The sequence below is a fragment of the Strix uralensis genome, chromosome 5 (genome assembly GCF_047716275.1).
Source record: "Strix uralensis isolate ZFMK-TIS-50842 chromosome 5, bStrUra1, whole genome shotgun sequence".
NCBI classification, from domain to species: domain Eukaryota; kingdom Metazoa; phylum Chordata; class Aves; order Strigiformes; family Strigidae; genus Strix; species Strix uralensis.
The window spans coordinates 71914390-71938257 of NC_133976.1; the positions used below are offsets into that span (position 1 = coordinate 71914390).

General features: G+C 40.8%; 1 long non-coding RNA gene across 2 annotated transcripts; it reads left to right on the forward strand.

The window, feature by feature from the left end:
• Nucleotides 1-1749: 1749 nt before the first annotated feature.
• LOC141943809 (uncharacterized) lies at nt 1750-17252 on the forward strand. 2 transcript variants are annotated; one of them, XR_012629061.1, is made up of 4 exons: nt 1750-1839; nt 1980-2052; nt 11859-11998; nt 16676-17252. It is a non-coding gene; the product is annotated as an uncharacterized LOC141943809 (long non-coding RNA). The 2 variants fall into 2 exon arrangements; XR_012629060.1 differs by having other exon boundaries at nt 16689-17252.
• The last annotated feature ends 6616 nt before the right edge of the window (nt 17253-23868 follow it).

The window sequence follows — 23868 nt, forward strand, 5'->3', positions numbered from 1 at the left end:
CATATATACATATTCGAAGTGGCACATTCACTTCTATCATTCCTACTCTTTCAATCTTCTACTTCATTTTCTCTTTTATCTCTGATCATTCCTGATGCATCTCAGTAATCCAGTTTAAAATATCTCCTTCTGAAGAAGCTTCTAGTAAAGTTAAGGACATAATGAACAGCATCTTCATTCAAAAAAAGGGTTTGAAATAACGAAATCCCAGTTGCCAATCAACTGGATCTTCTTAAAACTGTCAAGATCAGGGATAACTGTGTGGTGGTGTAATTCCGTCCTGTCCCGCAGTCCCGTCCCCCCCCCCCCCCCCCCCTACTGCTGGGCCACATACCAACCTGAGGAGTTAAGTACTGCTGATAGCAGTAAACAAAGCATTAAGACCCCTTTTGATGAGGCTGACTCAGCCCTCCTTATCACTTGGAAACTGTGATAAGAGCCCATCACCTCCTAACCACATGGGAGAACAATAACAGAATTCCACACCCATCAAGTTCTTGCAGAACTGGTGGAAGACACCAGAACACCTCATTGTTGGAGCTAGGCCAGAGTGATAAGTATCTGACAAAAGTCAATTATCTTGGACCCTATAAACAGCAGCCCCAAGTGACACCTTTTGAGTCTCCTGGACCACAGCCCTGACCAGCATCTTCCCTGAGCTGTGATGCCTCTCAGGTATTAACTCCTCGAGGTACCGTCCACTGATAGAGCGGACATAAGGCCAGGGTGAAGTCGACCCCCTCGGGTCTCAATTATTGCCCGTTGAGGAATGCCGATGCATTGTATTTACTCTAAACTCGAGAAGAGGGAAATTTTAACTTTGAGCTAGCTTCTCTTTCACCCACGCTCTCTCTGCTTACTGATATGTTTAGGTATACACAGTTACTTTCACGAGTGTGGGGACATACATATTTTACTGGATCCAAATACTTTTTTCTGTCTGTGTGTTTGTATGCTTTATATTTGTGAATGTGCTGTATATATGTATAGATTTAAGGTACCGTATAGTGAGTGTGAATCTTGTCATCTTTGAATCTGTAGTTAAGTCGCTATTTTAATCGTAACATATTTTACCAAACTATTTTGTAAATCTTTAAATTGGTTAACGATTAAGTGCTGCTAATCATTAATAAATCTTGATTTGCTGCTAAATCATTATCATGTTAATACTTTCATCTGCAACAAACTGATAATTTCAGTCCTTCCTGCTCTTATTCACTATCTTCCATAATGCCTCTGTAATGGTTTGGTTTTCATGCACCACTTGTGCAGTCAGGACAACTGAAGGTCATTCAGCACTTGCAACCTTTGCTTCATCCTCAGACCTTGGGGCTAGTTGTGGTCACTAAACCCTTGAAACAAAGGCCTCCAGGTGAGTGACATGAAAAGGCCTGAACCATAGGCCTTGAACCTAAGTTGACTGCTGAGTGAACCTAGAAGTTGACTTCTGACTGAACCTCCTGACCAGCATATCAGCATGAAATATGACCATGGTAATATCCTCTGAAAACTATAAATAAGGAACATATATTTTTGGACCCTAAACCAGATGTTTCCTAGGAAAACAGGAACTCCTCAGATGTGCCCGGGATCCTGGCCAGATCCGAGATGCACCTGAGCGAGGCAAAGTCAATCTACCAGATGCTTCCGTGCCCATTTTTTTTTTTTTTTAATATGATTTGTTTGTTAGACTTTATAAAAGCAGGACCCTCTCACAGAGAAGACAGAGACCTCACCTACAAGTGGACACACTGTGTAGGACTTCCCAAGTGCCGGGAACAGTTCTCTGATCCTTAGCTGTGATGGAACTCCCCAGCTGAAGCACAGATCTGGATGATGGTAAAGTATTAGGGCAACTGGTGATGTATCTGTCTGAATCACTACAGCTAACTCTATGTGGTAATGATCAGGTACATTACCTGGCTTATTCGTTCTGCTGCTTTGAACTAAAGTAAAATAAGCTTATCTTTTTAACTTAGTGTCTGTGTCCTTTCTGTTGACCCCGTCAATCGGCAGAACAGTGATTCAGTGACTTGTCGAGTTACATGTCAGGTATGTTTCCAGTTATCGTGTAGTACATTGTATGTTTCTTTATTACTCTGTCTTCTTTTCCCTCTCCTGTTTTCTTGATCTTCATGTTTCTGTTGGGCACTGATATTTGCTGTTACTGATTGTATCACATGCCTCAGGCTGGTAATTTCTCTAACGGGCCTATCCACCATTCTTCCATTCAGTTTCCCAATCCTGTTCCTCTGATAAGGTTTCACATATCTGATCCACAAATGTTTCCCAGACTGACTCATCCAGTTATCAATCTCTTTATATGGATTCTTGTTTGAAATAATCTTCCCACCTCCTGACTTCCACCACCTTTTGGCTCAAGTAAATATCCAGAATTATATTCCCTGTACACAATAATCTGAATCTCAAACCACTCATCCTTTTATCACCTGATGATCTTTAAAATCACTTGCAGGTCTGCATACTGGGATTACCTGCCCAGAGATTTGTCCCCATAGATGTTCAGGGCTGCACATCCAATCTGCCACTTAACATTGAACTAACGGCAGTGAACCAAATTTTGCGTTTGCTGAAATTATGCATTCATGCTTCAAAGCCTTCTTTCCATAGGGTATTCTTTTACAGTGGTTGGGCATTTATATTTTGGTCCTTCATTACGAAGGGCATGATATCATAACCTGAAGAGAATCAGATTTAAACTCATACCAGTAATATGCCATAATTAGATACATATTAAGCACAAGCAGTTGAAAAAAGTGTTGTATGCATGTATTATTTTACCATTAATGTATAAAGTGAATTTTGAAGGTTGCTAGAACAGGAAAGTATCTAGTCATTAACCCTAGAAGAGGACCATACTGGAATGTGCTGAGACTATTAGGACTCTACACCCAGATAATACTATCAAGATACTATATGTTAAAGTATGTTAAGCTACATGAGAAAAAGTATGAGCTATGCTACCAAGGATTTATATCTTGATAGATATGAAACTCATGGAGTCACTAATGGAAATGCTGTCAGGAAACTATATCTTGACAGTGTAGCCTAGTAGCCCAGGTAAAGTGGTGTTGCCATTGTTGGTACAGAGGTCAGAGGCTGTGATTTAGTTTTGTATTGCTTCAAGGCTGGGATTTGTCAACAGTTGCTTTGTCTGGGCTTGTCTTGGCCTGCCTGGGGCTTTGGTTTAGCTTGTTGAGCTGTAACAGCTGTTGCCTAAGAATCAGATTACCTATAGTGTTACCTACCTTCTTTTAACTTTAGTTAGCTTTGTGCAATTGTGTGCTATACTGTTATAGTAGTTTTGATGTATTTCTGTAGCTATAGTTAGTGAAAATAGGTCATTATTCTGTGTAGGAGGAACTGTCTGTGACATAGAACCGTAGAGGAGTACAAGTGCAGAACGATAGCACAGGCCTTGAAAGTACAGGCACCAGGTGATACCAGAGGCCCCAGGGTGATAAATAAATCACCAGTGGTCAATTACTTGTCACTAAAGGAATGCAGCCTTAAAAGCTGGATAAAACTGGTTTCAAGAATAACAAAGAGAGCAAAGAGCAAGTATCCAACTTAATATAAACTTAACCACAGATAGTGAGTTTTGGTATAATAAGGAATTGTGAAGCAGTAAAGAGAGAGGAAAATGTGGTGCATGTTACAAAATTCTTAAAAATAAATCCAAGCACAGACCCTAGAGTGAGGAAGAAGTTCCCCACCATCAACATCATATTCCTCCCAGTGAAGAACAAGGGACACCAATGAATCACCATAACGCTCCTTTTCAAAAGTTGCCACTGTCAATCTTTGGGGCCAGAGGCCAGTGGAAGGACAAGTCTAACACTAGAGAACAGGGGTAGATATGATGAATTTTCTGTACAACTGTTTTAACTGCTAATTAATGTGGCTTTTTCTGTAATAATTACATGAATTGCACAAATAATGTTGGATAACAATGCTTTGCTGTTAAGACTTCAGTTATGCAAACAGTAAATTGTTTGTGCTAGTGTTATCCAAAAAGCAGATTCATGCCCGACATGCAATAACCCAATCTTAAGATGCTCAGAAAAGATATTGTATTTATTCAGGCCTGAGCGCTTGGTAGACTTTTCCACAAATCAAGCACCCCAACAGCAGGTTTTCATGTTCCTTTTATACAAAAAATCAGAGGTTAGTACTTTTTCAGACACACCTATTAGATACTGATTGGTTAGTGATTAACATACAATTATAATACGGCTTACATAATGCTTCTACTACTATGCTTGCTCAGGGGAAGGGTCTTAACCTGGGCAGGGGTCTTTTTGACCTGTGGGTGTGTTTTTTAGTATTACAATGAAGGTGGTTCACTTCCAGGACACTCAGAAGTTAGTTTCATTGCCAAGTTAAGTAATCCTAGGCATTCACTTTTATGGTCCAGGATGTTCTGCATTCTCAACACAATCCCAGACATTCTCTTTTATAGTCCAGGATGTTCTATTTATTGTCTAGGGTTTGGAGATCAAAGCTTGTTCTTAACAAACTTCTTATCAGTAATCAAGGTTATCATCTCGCCCACTATTCAAAGTCTTGTTCAACCAGGTTTCGAAACCTCATAATTGTCCCCATATGTGTGGTAACTGTGGCTACTAGCACCATTGTTAACCATGGCTACTAGCAAATGTAAAGTATACTATATCACTAATAAAGTGTATTTCTTCAGTCCACACAAATGGTACATGTTGCAGCCCAATATTGAAGAAAACCAAAAACCTGTGATTCAAACATTGCATAAGGAACATGTTATTTATTCATGTGCAGAATCTGTTGAGAATGCATGTAACTGGTATCAGAACTGGAACCATCTTTAGATGTGCACCTAAGACTGCAACAACAACAAAAACCACACAGCACTAGCAGGTTAATGGTTGTAACTCCAATATAATAATAACTATAAATGGCATGGGTACTAATTGCCTCAGAATCATGTGTGCAGAATCAATCACTGCCATTCTACAGTGCTACATATTTCAGTTTTATCCTATTAAGGGCAAATATACCACTGATGTTTGTGTTGCCTCTGATTACTTTCACTTGAAGCCTGTTGTAACACGGATACAACAATGAGCTGAGAGATGAGGTTTCAGGAGTGTTTGCTGGTTCAGGCCAGGATCATGTCAGTGATCCTGATCAGCTATGCCTTAAAGGGGATTTTAGGATCTCTGACCATACATACCTGGAATATTTGTTTTGTCCAAACATTTTCACAGAATCGCAGAATCATCTAGGTTGGAAAAGACCCTGAAGATCATCTAGTCCAACCATTAACCTAACACTGACAGTTCTCAACTACACCATATCCCTAAACGCTATGTCAACTTGACTCTTAAACACCTCCAGGGATGGGGACTCCACCACTGCCCTGGGCAGCCCATTCTAATGCCTAACAACCCGTTCTGTAAAGAAATACTTCCTAATATCCAGTCTAAACCTTCCCTGGCGCTAAACCTTCCCTGGCGCAACTTGAGGCCATTACCTCTTGTCCTATTGCTTGTTACTTGGTTAAAGAGACTCATCCCCAGCTCTCTGCAACCTCCTTTCAGGTAGTTGTAGAGGGTGCTGAGGTCTCCCCTCAGCCTCCTCTTCTCCAGACTAAACAACCCCAGTTCCCTCAGCCGCTCCTCGTACGACCTGTGCTCCAGACCCTTCACCAGCTTCGTTGCCCTTCTTTGGACACGCTCAAATAATTCAATGTCCTTTTTGTAGTGAGGGGCCCAAAACTGAACCCAGTAATCGAGGTGCAGCCTCACCAGTGCCGAGTACAGGGGTAAGATCACTTCCCTGTCCCTGCTGGCCATGCTATTCCTGATACAAGCCAGGATGCCATTGGCCTTCTTGGCCACCTGGGCACACTGCTGGCTCATGCTCAAACATGGACTGTATCATCTGATCATTGCTGACTATTTTTTTGCATTTGTAGCTGGGACCAGCTTGCCTTTCTGATGTGTTTCATGGCAAGACTATTACCTGTGCTGTTGGCATGGTAGCTAAGCAGGATATGTTGAATCCAGCATTTTTAGCCTTACAGCTTAAAAAATTGCTGTTGGGTCCCAGCCTCAGAGGAAGGTGCTAATGAGAGATTCTTTAGCTTATACCCTGGAGTGAATTAAGGTGAAATTACACCAAATGGTCAAACTCAATACAAATTTATTGATTACACGTTTGAATCACCTGAGGATTTAATTTTCTGGCAATAAAGCAAAACAATTACCCTTGTGCCTGAGGTTACTAAAAGGAAGGAAAGGAGAGAAAGGGAAAAGAGAGAGAGAAAAAAGAGAGAGAGAGAGTTCACCAACCTGGAATCCAGTAGCATCCTGCACAGTTGGGTCTTCCATGGGTGATAGGTGCACACACACCAGTGCAAAACCTTTAAGCATAAAAGTCTCCACCCTATCTCCTCCCTCATGTTAGGGAGGAGTTGCCATTGTGAAAACTATCAGACGCCAGGAGTCTGATCACGCACTTGGCTTGTGTTCCAAGAGGCCTAGATATGCGCAAATCAAATTGGGGGATCGTAGGATGGTGGGAGTTCTAGGTGACTGGTGTTTCACCTTGAGTAAAGGCTAAGGGTCAAGGAAGTTGTATGTCACAAGACTCTATCTTGGGTCTGCTTAGTCAATTTTTGCCGGCCTGTATCCTGTTGTTGCAACCATTGAGGGCAGGGTCTGGGTTGCTGTATCAAGCAGTCTGTTTAAGACAATAAAGTTCTTACATGGTTTCCATGGTTGCCCATTTTAATTGTCTTACAACCTCTTCCTGCCTTGGACCCCATTCCCACTCTGTTTCCTTTCTTAGCAACTGTGTTAGCAGCTGTGCTATTTCCGTATATTTAGAAGTATGCAGGTGCAGACTGGTGGTGCAGTTCTCCCAATACCATTCCTAGCAATCCCCTACAGGAGCTTGCATTTCACGCAAAGGTTTTAGTTTGGTTTACAGTTTGACATTTCTGATGTAACAATTGTATTTCTAATCATCTGACATTCATCTACACTAACTGGGCTTCAACTGATTTTGCCATGTGACTGTTGCTCAACCCTAACAGATGTGTATTTAGTCACTGTGTAATTAATCAATGTGTTTAATCATAACCACATGTGTAATATATTGTTCTGTCCACTTGAAATACTGTGTGTCTTTGATCACCAATTGCATATATTGATCCTAGGAACTGTAGGTTTATTAATGTGATAAGGATATTAGGATGTATTGCCAAGGGACTTTTCAAAGCTAAGTCCACATCCCAATTACTATCACCGGTGATGAATTTGTATTGTGAGCAAAGTCTACAAGAATGCAGGTGAGCACAGGGCTGGCCAGCCTCAGCACGGATGGGATCTGCACAGCATGACAAGCCATCCCCAGAGGCTCATCCAATGCTGTGTCATCTCAGGGTTCCTGGCAGCAGAAGGGATGTAAGATTTTATAAATTGCTATCACCTTTTCTGGGACATTAATAAAATAACTATTTTTCTTGAGCATGTTTGTGCCTTTCTTGTTGGGAACCACAAAGAACTGATACCTCCTGACTCAAAATAATTATTAGCTTTTTAAAATAAACTGCTATTGATGTGAAAACTTTGATATGAAAGTAATATGGCACTGTCTTGACAGAGAAGACTATTCATGCAGTGAGTTAGCAAAAAGGAGTTAATGAATATGTGGTAACACTAACATCCCTGAAGAGAGAAAAGAAAGAGAAGAACCATTCATCGTGAAACTGCCCTTCACTACAGAGAGACCAGCACCTGACTAATGACTCATTTGGTTTGGGTGAAACTGATGTAAGATATCAGCCTCCTTATAGCTTATGTTTTTTCTTTAATCAGACACAATAATATAATTCGTTTAGCAAAAATTCATTGAGCTTTATCTGTTGTAGTGCCATCATCTTGGGTTTCTATGGTCAGCTTTTTAAGTCAAAACTTGCAGACTTGCCACCTGCTTCTGATACTCTTGCAACTCAGTTATCCTCTGTGCAACAGCAGTTAAATGTACCTATGAGTCTATAACTTCATCTTGTATTCCCTGGTTTGGTACCTGCAGAGTGTAATTATTATATTGTATTTCCTATTTGGCTATTCCATCTTTGAGAGTAAGTACATGCTCTTTTCCTCTGAGAGGGGATACCCTTCTGGATGACATAAGGCAGATGCTATTTGTTTCTTTTTCACTTATTTTGTATAAATTATGATATCTATCAAAACTTTTTTCAGTGTCAGGTAGGGCTGCACTGTCCAGTCTCGTTTTATCAGTCCAATGACTAGGGTCCTGCTCTTGAATTATCTGTAGGAGAATGGATGGGTGCTCCACCACATAACTTCCATTTTCTTTTCTTTAGTTCTGAATCTATTTATTATCACCCAACACCTACAGCTGGTCTTCCCAGAGCTATCATTTTCTTTATGCAATAAGTCTATGTTGCTGGTAATGTAGCAAAATGAGAAAGAGAAGGTGCTTTTTGTTTTCAACGATACTGATTTCACTCATACTCATGCTTTTATACCATCAAACTTACAAACACTAAGAGTACCTGTCACATTCAAGTCATCTTGGCCAGACCACTAAGAAAGTCATATGCAAGGAGGACGAGGAATACCGGCTGGACAGTGGTCATCATATCTCTTTTGACTGGGGAAAATGAACTGGTTTTTGAATGTGCCTTTCACTCTTCAAGGTACTTCTGGAGCCGACAGTGATTGCAATCTTTTCTCTTTTCATCCTGTCCAATCTTCCTAACTTTGCTGATTTACTCCTCTTTGTATCCCTTTCTGGATATTTTATGGATCAAATCCTGTTCTTTATCTCCCTGCCATTCTCTCTTCACATCTTCAGTTCTGTTCTTCATTTTCCCAGTATGCTCACTGATGTTCTGGGACCTTGGTAACAATCTCGTCTCTATGCCACCAACACTCACCATTCTTTAAACCCTTCATTACTGTTTCTGCTGTTGCTTTTGGACACATATGTGTATTTACCAACCTTAATGGTTTTATTACAGATCTCTGCATCAATAGACCCAAGCACTGTATAGAAATTGCCTTTTTTTTTTTTTTTTCCTATCTAAATTACGCATCACTGTGTGGTTGTGTGGTTCCCACCTTTTTTCTTTTCCAATGAATAGATCCAACTGCTTCCTTTCACAACAAAGAGGCAATGGTGGAAAGATGACCTCTTGCTTTCCCACCTTGGATTCTCTGCCAACTAATGCAGCAGTTAATGAAACAAAACTCACTACAAGACCATACAGATAGGGAAAGTGATTTTTATTAAACTTTATAAATCATCTGACTCTGTTTACTCATATTTTCACCAATAGAAGTATCAGTATGTGTGTCCAAGTAATCTGACCAGGATGACTTGTGCATGACATGTAGGACAAGACATGCCAGTACTGAATCCTCTCTACAGATCGTCTTCATTGCTGAGAACAAACTGCTTTTGGATAGGCCTTATATAGCCTTTAAGAGTCAACAGTTACTCCCATCTTTTGCATCCATATCTAGTTTCACTCCATGTGAGTCTTAGGCAACACTGCTGAGTCAGTGCTGTGCTATTGTTTTCCCTATCTAGTTATCTTCTGGCTCCAGGTCAGTTCCTTTTTCTTCACCTTATCTTATGGTTTCATTTTCTTGTTATCTGGTTATTGAATGAAACCATGCGTAGGTTGCACTGTGATCAGATGAACTGCTGACCTTAGGTAACAAGATATGCCATTATTTTAGTCCTTGTTCTACTGTTGCTTCTCATGTTTCCATTTGCCCAAGCACATTTCCACTCTCACTTCATTCAGAACAACCTGAGTATTTATGACGCAAATGTCTGTGTAAATTCCAAATAAAAGTTTGGAGTTCATTTGCAGATTAGGAATTCAAGTTGCTTTCTTTTTGTACGTTATCGATCACTAACATAATGTATATAAGTTAAAATCTAGTTTTATTTACCTATTCTGTTGTCAGACAAGTCCTAGCTGGACTTACCATAGGAAAGCTCTTTGCTTCTCGTGTGTTTTTTCTGTTACGCCTTCCAGTTCTTCTATATCTTTTTAGTAAGAATGCTTTCAGCATATGCTAATATACTGTCATAAAGCTTGCTAATGCATATTCAGTATTTGTGGACCTATCAACCTAGGATCATGTAGTGTCTTAAGAACTGAAGCTTATCAAATGCCCTAAAAGTAGGCCTACAGTTTTCTTGGCTTATCCCGCTGAAGAACATGTGTGTCATGCACAACATTGCAGAGAACTTAAAAGCATACAAAATGTTTTGTGACAAAACAAGATCAAAACCAAGCCAGTGATTATCAGCTACAACAGCCCCAGTCACCATTTGTTCGTCTCCTCTTTTGGGTTTCCTTAATTTTCACATGGAAGAGTCCCAGTCACCATACAGTCTGATGGAAATACTTCATCCCAAAGCTAGGCTGGTAATACCTTGCCTGTGCAGGGCTAGGTTCTGAGGTAACTTATAGATCTGCCCCTTGTTGCATACAAATCCTCTTTAACATACTTGATTTTTACCTCAATGCCAAACAGCATGCTGTCTTACATGGGTCAGCTTGCAGCCTAGTTTATTTGCAAATTGGTCTCTCTCGAGAAGAGTCTGAGGTTGTCTGGAGTACCCCGCCTCTGAAGGGTACCTTTGCCACTTAGTCACTGATTCAAATAGACTAAGCTTGACTGAAGTATTTGTAGAGGCTCAGCCTTAGGGATCTGTGGTAATTTAAATGTTATAGTTATCATTTTTCTTCAGGTTTTTATAATGGTTTGATTTGATTTCTCTGCTTTCCCATCAACTTGGGGATTATCTAGTACCATGAAAGTGTGTTTTACAACCTGTTATTTACAAATCAGTTGAACTAATTCTTCTGTGAAGTATGGTTTGGTTTTATGACACTGGAAGTGCCTCCTTTGGAAATCACATTGTACTGGGTCTGGCTGAGCCAGAATTGGTTTTCCCCTGTAGCAGCCCTCATGGTGCTGTGTTTTATGTTGGGAGCTGGCAGGGTGCTGATAGCACACTGGTGTTGTGGCTACTGCTGAGTAGTGCTTACACAGCACCAAGGCTCTTTCCAACATTTCCCCCCAGTGGGACGGGGTGGGCAAGATCTTGGGAGGGGACACAACCAGGACAGCTGACCCGAACTGACCAAAGGGATATTGCAGACCATATGACGTCTGCTCAGTATAAAGCTGGGAGCAAGGAGAAAGGGGGTGGAGTCACCCTTGGTCCTCCGAGGCAACCACTACACGTATCGGAGCCCTGCTTCCTGAGAAGGCCCGACATCGCCTGTTCATGGGAAGTAGAGAATAAATCTGTTTTCTTTTTTTTTGCTTCCACGCGTGGACCTTTGCTTTGCTTTTCTTATATTAAAACTGCTGTTGTTTTACCCACAAGGGTTGTTTTGTTTTCCTATCTTATTTTCTTTCCCCTCTTTGCCCTGTTGAGAAAAAAAGGGGAAAGGGGGGGAAGTGATAGAGCGACTTGGTGGGTACCTGGCATTTAGCCAAGGTCAAACCACCACACACATATTCTGTCAGATATGGTAGTGCATAAACCTCAAGCTATCCTTTTCTAGGAGAGAGTTTCAGTCAAGTTGGTTGATTATATTGACAAAGACAAGTAAATAGCTATTTGCCCTTGCTGTAGTTTGTGGGAACCTTGCATAAGTGATGCAAATGTCATGGTGATGACCATGGTTCTTGAGGTACTGAAAATGAATGAGTACAAACCTAACTGATGTGGTCCACATCTAAAGCATGATGGACCTTGGATATTGCAAGCTAAAAACCTTCCTTTCACAGATGTTTGTCAACAGCTGGATACAACTGCTTCTGCAGACCTGATAGTTCAGCAGCCCAGTTGAATCTGAATCTGATGCCTGTTGAATCAAAAGCAAATCCAGAGAGTCTCACTTCCACCATTTCCACAATATTTTTCGCAGGTAAGTATCCTCATTCTCACAAATCTATTTATTTCTAAGCAGCAGCATAAATTCTGAGCTCACTCTCCTTTGAACATCATCATAACTCTAATTTTCTAGACACTGTCTTCCTTGTGGGGCACATTTCTTTTGCAGTTATTCCTGTGCCCTTGATGTGGATTTCAGCTGTGTCTCAGCTGTGTCTCAGTTCCATACCATCAGGAGCACTGTATATTCATTGTCCCCATGCACACTGAAGTTTCCACTTTAAAATCCACTGTAGGAAATTGGTTTAATACAGAGGGAAGCATTTGCACCAACAAAAATAACATGCCAAACATAAGTTCACTAGCTATTTTCATCAGCTCCCACTGAAACTAGAAACAGCAGTGCATGGGTGGGGTTGGCACCACATAGATAGAAGGCAGGGTAAGGTTTGGAGGAGTAAGACTTACTCCTATCCTATCAGCTCATTTGCTTGTGAAACCACAGCCAAAAAGTAAAGTTGCATGATAGGGCTGAGCCAATCTCAAGGCTCATCATCACCTTTTATTTTAGGTTTATTTTGCTGTAAGAATATATAGTGCAACTCTGGGCTAGGTTCTTCATTTGGTGGTATAGGGAACAAGACTTCACAACTGCCAACAGTTTTGCTTATTAGTTACATGAGTAAAAAGCTGTGAGACCACTTTTCATAAGTACATATTTCTGTAGATCTTATTGGCACTGTGCATCTTTCTGCCCCTTCACAGTAGTACAGGCATCTCACTAGGGCCAGGACAGATAATGCAATATAAAAAGTAAGTGATTCTAAATACACCAGGTTAATACTATACTTGGGCTACACAGATCAGGTGACAAATGTTTGTCAATAAATAAAGAACCGAGAAATTATGAAAATCCTGTCAACATTATTCTGCTGACGTACCTTATTGGAGGGGAAAAAAAAACTCCCACAAAACCCCTGGATGAAAGCAATTTCTGTGTAATGCAGAGCTCCAACTTGCTCCCAGACAGTCCACTGACTCACAGAAGGTCAGATCTAAAGCAGCAAGTGTTAAGCAGAAAGCGTTGCTCAGCCTTGCCTGAGAGGGAGTGGGCAGGAGTCTTTGGCAATAAAGAAAGTAAATGGGCTGGATGGGCAGTCAGGCTCAAGTGCTTCTGAATCAATTGGACCCTCTTCCCTGGCAGCTCAGGGATCCCAGCACCTGTGATGGGCATGGGCTGGGGATGCAGCATGGTGCAGTTCTCCTTCCAGGCATGGTACCACAATCTCCTTCGGGGGGAAGTACCTGGAGCTAGGAAGAGTTGTTAGCTGCTGGTCCCTCTGTCCTGGGTGACCTTTCCAAGGAAATGGCTTTCTGGTGTCTCCTTTTTGTTCATCACTTCCTCACTCAGCCCAGGATTCACAGCAACCCCTATTCCCTGCTGGTGCTGCCCCAAACACCCCTTCAAAGTGAAGAGCTCCTCTGTGTTAACACATATAAATCTGAAAAGACTGTAAGAATCAGTGTAAGTTTCTCACATAAATATGGGACATTTGAACTAATTTCCCAAAGCCAGTTTCATTTTTGCACTCTCTGAGTGTACATGTGGCTCTTAGTTACATGCAAAAGCCCTACATGTAACAGTTGATGATCTGATGGGGAAAAACAGAGATCTGAGGATTTGATGGGACCACTCGCTGTCAGAGGTGGTCTCTTACTGAGTTCATGTCTTCTATAATGCTAGAGATAGCCATGGTCTTGGCTGTGATTTTTAATGAGTGAATAGTTCTTCTTTTGCAAGAATATAAGCAGCTTATTAAAGGCCAGCTAACACAATCCATCCTTATATTAGTTATCTCAAAGCACAGTGTAAACCATCCTGCCTGGATAAAAGAAAAACAAGGTGGAGAGGCAAGGTCACACAGCCTATTATTTATTGTATCTCATCGGAACAAACTAATAAAATCCCAGTGTTTTCCTGGATACATATTATCACTGAAGATAATTAGTTACAATAATTTGTAACTAGTACAAATCAGTAGCAGGCCATTTTTCTCATGCAAAGAGCATTTAGTGAGATCTGGTGTAAAGGAGAAGCAGCCCAACAATTTAAATGTAGGTTAACTAGTCAATTACTCTATGCTAAACTCTGTTTACTTGTCTATCCATCCATCTAAAGCTTTTGCACCCTGTTAACCAAATTTCATAAGTTGCCAGTATGCCTGGCACATATGCTAAAATGTATCTATGTATAGACAGTATTCTCACAGTCCTTTACTATCTCACTTAACTAATAAGCAAAATTACTTGCAGCTGTACAGTCGCATTCTCTACACCAAACAAAGAATCTATCCCAAAGATGCATTACATGTTTTTATAGCAACATAAGCACTGAATAGAAGGCAGATGAATAGAACTTCCTTTCTCAAGGCTGAACTTTCAAGACATAGAAAAGCTGTGATATGTTTCAAGAGTAAAATCTATGGATTTATACAGGTTCATGCCTGTATAAGTAGTAACAGCAAGTTCAGCAATTTATATCTAATTTTGAAAAAAAAACACAGTGCCATCAATTTCTGTCAGATATTTCACCATCTGCCTTTTCAACTCTGCTGTGTTGCCTGGTTGGTTTGCCAGAGTTACACTGGTCTGAGTTACCTGTTCCAGGTAAATCATGCCTTTGCCTTGTCTTGAACATTCTGGACTGAATATATACTGTTGTCTCCTCTCCTGTAGAGAAACATGTTCAGGCCCTGTTTGCTATTCTCCATGGGAAATCCAAGGAAATCTTCACTGGAAGCCAGTAAAACAGTTTCTGTCTCTAGAGAAAGGAAGTAGTAGTACTGTATTTTCCTGCTGCCACCATAAACAGTTGTCCTCAACAACTGTTGAGGACATCAGTCCTCAAAAGCTTTTTGATAATTCCCAAAATCTTCCCTTCTACTTGGATTACCCAAATGACAGGCTTGAATACCTCCATCCCCCATATGCTTTAAGCATTTTCTGAAAGAGGCAATAATCCCCAGGAAGGCACATGTCAGACTCATTCAGCTTATTAACCACTGTGACCAGGAGGTCCCAAGAGGAGATCCCGGTTCTCTCTCCTCTCTGGTAAGAAGACTCAGTTTAGAAAGGTGTCACTGGACATTCCCTACAAGTGCAGTTTCTTACTGCATCTTACAGTGGGAATATATAAAAGGATATATTGAGAGCTGCATTAGCACAGTGTACTGCAAATGCTTCAACCTATGTGCACAAGAAGGCAGAAGACATTGTCAGCTGTTTTGAGGTCAAGTGAGAGACATGCTTCTACCCTGAGAGGTGAGGTTGCCCCAAATACAGCTGTTAGCATAAGAGCCTCACAGACAAGCAGCACACTTGAGAATCATCTCAAGGTACCCCTCCTCCAAGGACAGATGCATTCACCATACAGGAATGGGACAGATGGACATAGCACCAGCATGGGTTTGTCCCTCAGATCCCTACAGAGGTCAAGGGACTATCATATAAAAGGGCTGAGTCTCTTTTTGCTGCCTAAAGTCTGAGGGACCTTCCCATGTAGAAGACAGATAAGTAAGCACATCTCTGGAAAGCTGTGATTATCTTCCCAAACATCACTTCATAAACTTTGGTAACTATCTCTCCCTGGGCTTGTGCCTGGATTTTCCCATGACACATGGTTAGCCTTTTTCTTCAGGATGATATGAGCCTACATCATGGCATGAGTGGATTCCATTCAATTATTTTCAAGTTTCTGAGATTGTTGCAACATCAGAGGAGAGCTGCAAGGAGCCTGTCAGGATAAGACACAAGCAGAGAATACAGCCTATACATGTACAGGAAAGGGGCATTTCCTTCCTTGAGGAGGGGGGGGCCAACCCTGCCTAAATTTTAGAAATCTCAATAAAATTTTTCTCTGTAGTTCTGCCTCAGTACATTGGAAAACAGAAAAAAAGTCTGTTGACATACTGAGGACCTTGTAACTTCAGTTAGGAGTTCCTTTAGGTGCTGAGTCTGCCTTCTTACTCTGTAACAGCATTCATGAAAACTATCTATGGAAACTTGTTACAGTGTTTAACAAGTAACATCATGGACTGAGTGTGAAAAGTGGTTCATGGGAGAAAGTCACAAGGTCATGTGATAGGTAATGGCCACTTTTTTTCTATTTTCTAATGTAATGAATCCTTAATCTAATCAAAATACAACAAATGGTTATTATTAATGTAGCCAAATTACAATGATATTCATATGCATAGTCCACATTTTCTATTTAGTATGGAAGAAGTCTAAGAATGCCATTTAAATTTTCACCAAAATTAATATTGTTACACAAAAGTTTCCAAGCATTTAGCCCTTTTCTTTGGTGTTATGCTCTCCCTTTCACTGCCCATCTGGCTCCTAAGGTTGATGGATTCAGCATGGGAAGGGGTTATGGCAAATTGTCAGCCTTCCAGACCCTCCTCTCATTGGAAGGATGTGATGTTGATGGTGGACAAGAGGTCTGATGGTGAATATGTTGACGGTTTCTTCCTCCTCATCCTACAGTCTGCTTGGCACTATTTTATACATTTTCTAACATGCAACTTGCTCTTCTTTCCTGGGTGTGCATCTGTAAGAGACTGTGTCAGTTGTTTGTCTCGGCGTTGCTGTTGCAACATTGCCACTTCCTGAGCCATGGGGTGGTGTAAGAGATTGTGTTGGACTGTGTCAGTTGTCTGTTTCAGCACTGCTGTTGCATCACTACCACTTCCTGAACTTGGCCTCAACATCCTGTTGTCGTGAAGAAGTACACTCTGAAGAAGATGAAATGTTCCCAAAGAAACCACAGTATCCACCTGAAGCTGAAGCAACTACATCTTTCGTAATGCCTATCAAGCAGCGCTTGCACACAAGGCCGGGTGAAGGGGAAGTCAGGGTGAGGAAGACGTGCAGAGGCTGAAGGCATCGCTGGTTGACTCCCCTGCAGTTACAACCAGCATAAACACCTGGGCATGCGCACATGGAGGAAAACAGGGCGGCGAGTATGATAATGAGCTCCATGGAAATGGGCGGACTCTTCAAAGAAATCGTGGGGACTGGGACGATAAAAGGACTGCATACTCTTCTCTTGGGGTAGTCCCCATCACCTGCACTGAGACCGAACCAACAGGACGCCGCTGAATTCATGGTAACTGATCTTGCTGCACCTATTCTATTTGCTTGTTTAGTTGTTCTGACCTTTTCTGCTCTCTCTGTCCTATCGCTATTACCTCTTGTTATAGAAATAAAGTTTGAAATGTTGTATGGCATTTGACCTTGTCTGTGTCTTAATCTTGTTCTTGGGACCATATCGAAACCTTCCCCGACATTGGATCGGGACAGCATCTCTATGTTAGGACTGAATTTTCCATTTTACATTTGATGGATACTCTTTCCTTTTTCTCTTTGTCACCCCTAAGATCAGTTTTACCCAGCTCCCAAGGGGTCATTCCTTTAACTATCAGTAACTGGCCACTGGTGAGTAGTTTTAGCACCATCCTGTGCACACATTCAAGGCCTCTGTTATCCCATGCACATGCGCAAGACCCATGCACAAAGCTTCTGTTATCACTGTGCAACTAGATCTTTGGGCTAGTCATAAATAGTTCATTCCACTCTGAATGAATACTTGTTCCTACTATCTGTTTAAAAACTATGGCTATACTGCACAATTATACAAAGCTAAACAAAACCAAATTGGGCAATAGCCAAATGATCATTAGAAAAATGTTGTTACATATTAGAAAAAACTAATAGAAAACTCTGGGCAAGCCACAGCCCGTGCAGGCAAAGCGTGACGAGTCCCGAGACCTGCATTGTTATTTTAATACAAAGCCTGTGACCTGTAACTCGTGAATAAATCACCATATCTGCTGGGCTACAAGGATATGAATTTATGACTCAAATAACCTACAGGGACTTCTGTTGATACAGAATCAGAATGACAGTTATAGAAACTGGCCAAGTTAACTTTATGAAGGAATATTTAATTAAAAGATGCACCAAGTGCTACTTCCATCTGTCATCTACTCTTCATCCTATTGCAGTGACTAGCGTTGCTAGCTCTAAAGGCTCTTTTTGGTCTCTGTGTCCTAAACAATCTGGAGCATTAAAAGTACTGTAGCTAAAGAAAGCCACTTTCATTCCAAAAATGCTTTCACCACACACACTTCTGAGAAATCTCTACAGAAACCAACGGAGAAACTGGAAGCTGGTAGCAACAGCTGCATTGAATTAAGTGCATTGCAAAGGACTCTTAAATACTAAAAATAAAAGCAAGAATGAGAAAAATCAACAGCCATTCTTTTTTGTCTCTAATAACAATGGGTGTCCTGCACCAGAATTCAAGGAGTAACATTCCTCTCAGGGCTCTCAGCACCACTGGATTACTGCCAGGAAACTCCAAAGCTGGTCTTCAGAAAGGACAACTAGAGCTTTTTTCTGCTGGCAAGCACTTGGCCAGCTTCAAGACACTAACACATTTCACTCAAGAAGGTATCAACACTTGTGTGCCTCTAGCAAGAACAACACAAACTATGAGTTTTATTTGCTCTTCCTTTATACATTGATGAAAGGTGGTGTGTATTATCTTCCACTGCATTTCAAAGAGTCTGGCATCTTGAACCAGAAATACGTACTGATCTGTGTATCAACATCACACCCTTATCATGCAGGCAGAGAGTGATCCCTCTGGTACCCCTGCCTATGTTCTTACTTAATGTGAGGACCATGCTCTGTATAGAAGTACCCACACAGATCCTACAAGGCCTGTTTCCTGGCAGTGCTTGTCTGTGCACAGTAGATGTGCTGCTGAGTGATGCTCCAGTGAGACGGATAAAATTGTTTTAGTTTTCAGTTTTGAATGAAAAGTCAGTTATGAAAATCTTGTGAACTGACAGTAAAATCTCTGCACTTAAAGCAACAAACTTCTATCAACGGATCTCTAATAGCTCTTTTCAAATGGGATCAAAATATGCTTGTTCTCTTTTGGAAAGCTTTAAAAATAGGCTGAAATGACCTAAAGGAGATTAAGTGGTGTTGATTTGGGTTTTGTCTACATTAGCAAAGAAGTCAACACAACAGGAACAGAAAATTATGGCGGCCTTGAGGCTCTTCACTTCTTCATTCCTTCCAGTTCAGGAAGTTTACTTCAAATTGGATCTAATTTGCCATGGTGTTGAACATCCTCCTCAGACAAGGTTCAAAACTTTTGAAAATAAACCCTTCAGAGTCAAACGTAAACACGTATCAATTGTATTGCTGCAAATAGATGTTAATAATAAATAGTTTTAAAGGCGTTTTAAACACATACCTCTGTGTGTATGCATATGTAGAGAGGGGTTTTCCATTGTTGTGTAATAGGAACCCTGAGAAATTTGAGAACTCTAAACTGTAAATGTGTACAAAACAAAGTACTTAACAGGACTATCTGAACCACACTTAAAAAAACATGATGCAGCATCTGAAGTAAACAAACTTATCTTGATTAGTAAGTGTGCATGAAGACTTAGCTACCTTGATGGGTGATCTACAAATAAACAGGATACCAAGGTTAAAGAAGACACCCACTTCCCAGGGAACAAATCAACCAATCATTCTCACAGCAGAGGTGGAAACACCTCTACACTGTGGGTATGAGACTGCAAGAAACATCGCTTGGATTCCTGTCATCTTCAGAACTGGGTGTGCAAAACTCCGGATCCTGATCAGTGTTACTACATACATGTGTGTTGTACTATTATTGTTGGAAGGAACAACTGCTGCAGTACAGCATTTCTTATCTCTCCTTTTGGGCAATAAGGAACATCACAACTTGCCCATGCATATCTCAGCCTGGCAGCAGAACAAGAAGCCACTAGTCCTTCACAGATTCCAGGGGAGCCACCATCAACACAACACTACTCTCTTCTGACCAGAGTCACACCCCAGTTTACAGCCCTTCATCCTCAGCGTTTCCACCTGAACAAAGTTATACTAGCATTCATATTCTCCACCAAACTCTTGGCTGGGAAGAACAGGGTCATTCAACAGTGTTACTGAATGAGGAAGGAGACTGACCACGACTATTTTAATAGTTTATGTAGACTATAACATGTAAGTATGATAACTCAAGGACAACAGCAGATACAATTATGTCTTGGCACTATTATAGTATCATTATCTCATAGATATCTTGTAGTTAAAGTGAAATAGCTATGAGATACCTACAAGATAGCTGTGACAACAAGGACAGATACCTAAGAATTTATGAAATAACAAAAATAAGAGAAAGACAAAGAAAACAAGTTGAAGACAATTATATACAGTTTCTATAGGCTTCTTCAAGTGGCATAATTATGCTGGTGATATAGTATATTTCGTGTTTGCTAGTAGCCATGGTTAATAATTGTGCTAGTAGCCATAGTTACCTCACATATGGGCACAATTATGAGGTTTTGAAACCTGGTTGAACAAGACTTTGAATAGTGGGCGAGATGATAACCTTGATTATTGATAAGAAGTTTGTTAAGAACAAGTTTTGATCTCCAAACCCTAGACCAGGGGTTCTCAAACTTTCCTTCACCACAGACCCCCTTTAAATACCTTTTGTGGCCATGGACCACCAAGACTTAATTCAAGATTTAAAGCACTAGACTTCCTCAAGGGGCAGCACTGGGACTGGGAGAGCACCTTCACACTTGTTACCAGAAGCCAGCTCTGAAGATTCCAGCAACGGAGGGACTTGCTGGTGAATCTGAGGGCCAAGGGGAGAGTCATCCAGCAAAGATGAGGGTGCTGCTACCTCTCATGTGAGTCAGGGCAGGTTGTGGGGGTGGGGCTTGAGTATGAGAGAAGCATTGAGGGGAGAGGGCTGTGGGAAAAGGAGGCGCAGTGTTTGCCACGGGCCAGACCAGATGTTTTTGGGCTGGACATTCCCCACCTCTTCTTTAAGCCTTTGCGTACCCCCTGTGACAACATTGCGCCCCCCCAGGGGTCCACGGACCACAGGTTGAGAACCACTGCCCTAGACAGTAAGCAGAACATCCTGGACCATAAAAGTGAATGTCTAGTATTACTTAACTTGGCAATGAAACTAACTTCTGAGTGTCCTGGAAGTGAACTACCTTCAATATAATACCAAAAAACCACACCCACAGGTCAAAAAGACCCCTGCCCAAGTTAAGACCCTTCCCCTAAGCATGAGGAGTAGTAGAAGCATTATGTAAGCTCTATTATAATTGTATGTTAATCACTAACCAATCAGTATCTAACAGGCGTGTTTGGAAAAGTACTAACCTCTGATTTTTGTGTATAAAAGGAGCATGAAAACCTGCTGTTGTGGTGCTTAATTTGTGGAAAAGTCTACCAAGCACTCAGGCCTGAATAAATACAATATCTCTCCTGAGAGCATTAGGATTGGTTTGTTGCATGCCAGGCACAAATCCACTTTTTGGATAACACTGACAGAATCACTTTTCCTGGTATAGTGGAGGCTCACTAGTTTCTGCCAATTCTTGGAATCCAGTTATAGGGAAATAAAAGAAATAAGCTCTGTCACATGTGTGTTTGAATCTTTAAAGAAGGCTATTAAGGAGAGGAATTAAAAACATATTTCATAGGAGCATATAAGCATTATAAGTATGGATAGCTCGGACATTAGCTTGCCTAGTCTACATTGGGCTATTAAAAACAGGCTCACTGGCAAGCAATACAGGATTAATCCTCTACTGTCCACCCTGTTCACTTCACTATAGTGACTGGGCAGCTATCTTACATCCATGTAAAGCAGAAGGCTCAAAAATAGAAGTATTTAATGGGTTAACAGAAAAATAATGTTTACAGTGTAATAGCAAATCCCAGCTACTCAGCAGTAAATGTGGGTACAGCTACCCAGGAGACTGAAGGGCTATGAAAAAAACTGATGTATTATTTTAACATAAGACACAGGCATGAGTTTTGGGTTTGTTTTTCACTCTGTCCACAAGTATGTTTCGATTCTTTTGAGAGATTATCTGTGAGATAGAGACATCTGGAAGAAAGAGGATATAATTCTGAATTTCTCATTAAGAATAAAGAAAATGTTCAAAACATATTACTACTAGAATTCTATCAGTTCATGTGGAAATGTTTCATTACAGTAATTTTTCATACTACAGTGTTTCCTTAATACTTCCACACTTAAGTACTTGATAATACTTATTGAGTACTCTGAATAAATACATAAAGGGCATTATTGCCTTATCTTTTAATAAGTTTTTTTCTTACTTAGTCTTCAAAAAACACACTCCAAAAGACAGTCAACATTTCCTTTTTACTTGTAAAATAGTCTTTCTCAAAGAAGAATGCCTCCACTTAACTAATGAATTTATTGGCCTCCAGTTTATGTACCCAAAGACCTGCTTTCTGACAGAAGACAACCTGAAGTTGGAAAATAAAAGGAAGTGTGCCTAGCAGGTGCCCCAAATTCAAGCAAACAGCTGTAATTGGTGCATTATATATTAATACACTCATTTACTGATTCCCCCGAGTTGAACAAGACATTGGCGAAATGGTCCTCTTTTCAGTGGCAGAGGAAGAATTTCGATGGACACTTCTGTCGCTCTATGTTAGGGAGATCCCCTTTTCTTACAATTGTTAGTGTCCTGCTACCTACATGCTAACTTCTGTATTCAAATATACAGCTATTACATGATCAGTGATAAGTTTCTGTATGTAGCCCCGTGATGACATCATAGTAGGAAAATTGGTCATAAATGGAGTTTAGTGTTCTATAACAAGAGCTCCATACCCACCAAGAAGTCAAGGTTTCACATCAGCAAAGCAGAAGTTTACAAGTTCACAGTATACAAGCGTTAAGTGGTAAGTCTATGTGCCAACCTGACCTTCTGAAAGGTTAAAGAAGATTTTAGTGGTGTTTAGATTAGAAGTATAAGCCACTTCCTTCCTTTTTCATTTACAGATGCAGAAATAATCACTGTAAGTATGAATCAGTAGTCCTACTACCACCACTGCAGAAGTCTGATACCCAGCTGTCAACACCAGTTAACAAATACTGCAAGGAAAACAGCCAAACATAGCAAGGTAAAAGAAGGTTGCTCTAGCCCTCATTCACTTTTTAAAGGCAGAGATTTAATATATTGTCCTTGGCCAGCAAGGCCTCCATCCACCAGGCATACCACCACCACCCTTGGCATCTGGGGGCCTCTCTGTGGACAGGCAACCTGGCTGCTCTATAGCAGGAACATCTGCCATGGTATCAACAGAGCTCTGAGCATGAAAGACACTTGAATGGAGCAGGTTTTGGGGGACTCCTCAGTATCCCCATGCTGAGGTTCACTTAGTATTTCTGTCTTATGAACATATGACAACACATCCACAAGTCAAGGTCAGAAGGAAAGAGGGAAAATAAAAGGTATTCTGCAAGTTTATACTCAGTCTATGTGAGTTCTTGCTTTTGAATGATGCAAGGACAATCAGCCTGTACATCACAACCATTTATATTCAATCAGACAGCTCTACTGATATGAAAAAGGTGATATTTTAATTTACTCTTTACTCCTACTTTTGTATAGCACGTACCACCTGTTAGTAATGATGACTCCTGGAGCTATGACTTGTCAGTTATAACAGTTTAATCTGTATCAGCAGAAGACTTCGGAAACCTGGAGCTGACTACTTCCTGATATTCAGCATGAAGAGAAAGACTTATCCATTACACAGCTAGCAAATGGGTTTGCACTAGTTACATTTTCATTCTGTTCCAACTGGTGATCTCCGTTCTCCTCATACATATATTTACCCCATGTTCACATCAACTGGAAAACTGCAGATTCCAGTGCACTGTTGCACACTGTAGCTCCCTTCCTAAAACCTAATTTTAGATGTTAGCGAACAATTGGCAAGACA